This window comes from Macrobrachium nipponense, chromosome 5, assembly GCF_015104395.2.
Source record: "Macrobrachium nipponense isolate FS-2020 chromosome 5, ASM1510439v2, whole genome shotgun sequence".
Lineage (NCBI taxonomy): Eukaryota > Metazoa > Arthropoda > Malacostraca > Decapoda > Palaemonidae > Macrobrachium > Macrobrachium nipponense.
This window is the reverse complement of record NC_061107.1, coordinates 74,081,231-74,086,230: the sequence shown is the minus strand read 5'-3', so window position 1 is coordinate 74,086,230 and position 5,000 is coordinate 74,081,231. Positions and strand designations below refer to the sequence as shown.

The 5,000-nt window shown below is 32.7% G+C and overlaps 1 protein-coding gene across 2 annotated transcripts in view; it reads left to right on the top strand.

Moving 5' to 3' along the window:
* The window catches only part of LOC135215408 (uncharacterized), a 1,081,448-nt gene that overhangs the window by 495,769 nt on the left and 580,679 nt on the right, over positions 1-5,000 (top strand). The window lies entirely within an intron of this gene.

Below are 5,000 nucleotides of genomic sequence, written 5' to 3'. Positions count from 1 at the left end.
GGGTTTATTATTATTATTATTATTATTATTATTATTATTATTATTATTATTATTATTATTATTATGTAAACTTTAAAAGAAAACCGCCGCTCATACACCAAATCCACAAATTACATCACGAGAAAGCCAGTCAAAACGGATTTCGAAGAAGCCAGGCCCACGTTAATCATAACCGGTGTCTTGAATAAATCATTTAGAAACTGACAATCACGATAATCATCGCCTTTTATATAAGGAATTTGTTATTTTTTTTCAAGTCTTATTATTTTCCCAGAGACGAACGCCAAGGAATGGCCAATAAGAATAAGTCGTATTGCTTGTTGTTGCTACTGACACAATTTTATCCTTCATTATATCTATTGTCTCATGAAGGTCAGAATTCTTAGGAATTCCACTTTGTCTTGAAGTTATCCTTATAGAGAACAGGAGAATATGACAAGCCAATTGTTTTGCTTGTCGTTGCTACAGACACATTTTTTACACCCTTCATTATATCAGTTGTCTCATGAAGGTCAGAATTCTTAGGAATTCCACGTGTCTTAAAGTTATCCATAAATTATTCAGGAGACTATGACAAGCCAGTTTATTTGCTTGTTCTTGCTACTGACACATTTTTATATCCTTCACTATAACTGTTGTTTCATGAAGGTCAGAATTCTTAAGAATTCCACAGGCCTTCAAGTTATTCATAAATTATATCAGAGAACAGGAGAATGCGAAAAGCCAATAACGTTGATGCGTGATTAAGAAAATGGTCCTGCAGTTTAGAGAAAACAAGAAGACTTGTGCTGAACTTGCCCCATTTTCTAAAATTTGTTTATTTATTTGATTTATTCACTTAATTATTTAGAGTACGTATTTTTGTATCTCTCGAGCTCAAGTAGCTCGTCCTAGTCGCGACTGTATCCGTTTGTTATTTTTGACCTCGATGATAAATGATCTTGTTTTTGGCAACATCCTTATGAAAGGAATAAAGCTTCTTTCTCGCAAGATGCCTGTGAAAGAATCGTTATTTGTCGAGACGAATTGTTAAGAGATGATATGGTGGAACGAAAATAACAAGGCATGATCCGACCTCCAGCGCTTACTCGTGACGCGTGCAAATTTATACCGTTCACGCATAAGTTGTAAACATTACATTCTTAACTCTTAACGTAGATTAAAACGTGCTGAAATCTATGGTCAAATAGAGCCTTGTGTCACCAACGAAAATTAAAATAAATACGCTATATTTAATTAGAAAAAATTCTTCTGTACTGCTTAACATGCACATTATTTAGTTTTTACATTTTCATCCTAATAAATAAATCATGAATATCCTATCCTGAAATTCCTGTATCGTTAACTCCAAGCGAAAAACCTTTTTCAGACCTTTTTAGGCTATTCCATAGACCTTTCCTAACCCCCAACAAGAACAACAACAATAATAAAGCAGTTGTTGGCTTACTCCCCCAAGTAAGCGAAAATGTTAAAATTTGGGTTAAAAAGAGATTTCTTGACTGAACTAAGGTTTCCATTATATCGCTTTACTTTCGACATTTCTTCAGATGATCACTTCAGTTTTGTAGTGTGTAGTATCTCGTTGTTTTGTTCTTGGTAACCAGAAAAAATCATATATATATATATATATATATATATATATATATATATATATATATATATATATTATATATATATATATATATCAATTCAAGCTACAAATGTCCTTTAATATCTAAATTCACTTTACCTCCCAAATGATATATTTTCATATATGTACCGAAGGGGAATTTTTTAGTTGATAATAATTTCGTCCCCCCATGGGATCGAACCACCGTCCCAAGTGGACGGGGACGAAATCAGGACAGTCAGTGACGCTATTCAATATATTTTGTTATGTGAGAGTGACTGCATGATAGGTTGTCGCAACCTTGACTCTCTTTGCTTACGAAAACCAGTCACTTTGACATATGCAAAACACGACCTTACGCGCCTTTATTTTTAAGGGTTCGGCGTCGCCTTTCTCTCAGGGGGACCCTTGATGTTTTCCCTTCGTCCTGGGGCGTGGTGGCCTTATCTGACGCCTTCGTCGAATCTGTTTATTGTCAAAGTTTTCGTTGGCGGTGTTATATAGGTAGTTCAGCTCCTCGGTTAAAGGGCATCGCTTTGGCGAAGGCCAGGTCGGTCGTTGAGCGAGTAGAGCGGGCTAGCCTATGCCTACCAATGACGTGGACCGACAGAAGGACAGTTTTGGTTTCGACTCTCTCTCTCTCTCTCTCTCTCTCTCTCTCTTCCCTATTTGACTGACTGTAACGGTAGTTCTGCTGGGTTGTTGTGTCTATCCTACTGACTGACCTTAAGAGTTTTTTTTTGTTCCTTTAATAATTCTTGTTATGTTTATATATATATATATATATATATATATATATATATATATATATATATAACCGAAAATGCTTTTTTAAAATTTTTTCTTTACTACTGCTTTAGCGCTAAGGTCTTTGCCCGGGGTCCCTTGTCTTACGAACAGCAGTTTCCATCTTGGCTGACCTAATTTGAAAACGGGCCCATAGAAATCAAAGGAAAATGAATAAAAGTTACAGGTTCAGTGAACGAACTGCGCTGTACAGGAAGGTTTTTTTTATGTATTTTTTAATTTTATTTGTTTTTTTTTTATTACCTGACGCGGGTATTTTTTCCTTTTGTTATTAACTAAAGCGGGTGTTTTTTTTCTTATGTTATTAACTGACGAGGCTGTTCTTTTTTTATTATCTGACGTGGATGTTTTTTTTTAATATTAACTGACGTGTTTTTTTTCTTATGTTATTAAATGACGAGGCGTTCTTTTTTTATTAATCTGACGTGGATGGTTTTTTTTTTTATTATTAACGGACGTGGTTTTTTTCTTATGTTATTAACTGACGTGGGTGTTTTTTTCTTTTGTTATTAACTGACGCGGATGTTTTTCTTTTGTTATTAACTGAAGCAAGGGTTTTTTCTTTTGTTATTAACTGACGAAGATGTTTTTTTCTTTTGTTATTAACTGACGCGGGTGTTTTTTGGTTTCTGTTTAACTGACGCAAGTGTTTTTTTCTTTTGTTATTAACTGACGTGGATGTTTTTTCCTTTGTTATTAACTGACGTGGATGATTTTCCTTTTTTTATTAACTGACACGGGTGTTTTATTCTTTTGTTATTAACTGACGCGGGTGTTTTTTTCTTTTGTTATTAACTGATGCGGATGTTTTTTCTTTTTATATTAACTGAAGCGGGTGATTTTTTATTTTCTTATTACCCGACGCAAGTATTTTTGCTTTTGTTATTCACTGACTCAAGTGTATTTTTCTTATAATATTATCTGACGTGGGTGTTTTTTTTTTTTTTTTTTTTTTTTTTTTATTAACCTCGACACGGGATGGCTTTTTTTCCTTTTGCTTAATTAAAACTTGACGTGGGTGTTTTTTTCCTATTGTTAACTGACGTGGGTCTTTTTGTTGCTATTAACTGACACAGGTGGTTTTATCTTTTGTTATTAACTGTTGAAGGTGTTTTTTTTTTTTTATTAACTGACACGGGTGTTTATTTCTTTTGTCATGAACTCATGCGGGTGGTTATTTTTTTTTTTTTTTCTAATTTAAATAACGGGGTGTTTTTCCTTTTGCTATTAACTAACGCAAGTGTTTTTTTTCTTTTGTTATTAACTGACGTGGATGTTTTTCTTTTGTTATTATCTGACGTGGATGTTTTTTTTTTATTAACTGACAGGGGTGTTTTATTCTTTTGTTATTAACTGACGTGGGTGTTTTTTCTTTTATTATTAACTGACGCGGATGTTTTTTCTTTTTTTATTAACTGAAGCAGGTGATTTTATATTTTCTTATTACCTGACGCAAGTGTTTTTGCTTTTGTTATTCAATTCACTGACTCAAGTGTATTTTTCTTATATTATTATCTACCGTGGGTGTTTTTTTTTCTATTAACTGACACGGGTGGCTTTTCCTTTTGTTATTAAATGACATGGGTGTTTTTTTCGTATTGTTAACTGACGTGGGTTTTTTTTTTGTTGCTATTAACTGACACGGGTGGTTTTATCTTGTGTTATTAACTGTTGAGGGTGTTTTTTGTTATTAACTGACACAGGTGTTTATTTCTTTTGTCATTAACTCACGCGGGTGGTTGTTTTTTTTGTTTTTTCAAATTTAAATCACGGTGGTGTTTTTCCTTTTGCTATTAACTAACGCAAGTATTTTTTTCTTTTGTTATTAACTGACGTGGATGTTTTTTTCTTTTGTTATTAACTGACGTGGGTTTATTATTCTTTTTGTTATTAACTGATGCAGGTGTTTTATTCTTTTGTTATTAAATGACACAGGTGTTTTATTCTTTTGTTATTAACTGACACGAGTGTTTTTTCTTTTGTTATTAACTGACGCGGATGTTTTTTTCCTTTTGTTATTAACTTATGTGGGCTTTTTTTCTTTTGTTATTAACTGATGCAAATATTTTTTTATTTTGTTATTAACTGACGTGGATGTTTTTTTCTTTTATTATAACTGACATAAGTGCTTTTTCTTTTGTTATTAACTGATGCGGGCGGTTTTTTCTTTTGTTATTAAGTGACATAAGTGTTTTTTCTTTTGTTATTAACTGACGCAGGCGTTTTTTCTTTTATTATTAACTAACACGGATGTTTTTTACTTTTGTTATTAACTGACGCGGATGATTTTTCTTTTTTATTAATGAAGCGGGTGATTTTTGGTTTTAGTTATTTATTTACTGACGTAAGTATTTTTCCTTTTGTTATTAACTAAAGCGGTTGTTTTTTTTTATTAACTGACGTGGGTAGTTTCTTTTTTTTAATTAACTGACGGGGGTGTTTTTTTGTAGCATTTTACCGAGTGTACAGTTTGCCTCTAACAAATCAACTTGTGTCTTGTAGAGCGTAGGAGGTGAGGAGCGCTGTAATCGAATTGGCTAAGTATAATGAAATTATGTCTTGGTAGACTAAACGTTATCTATTT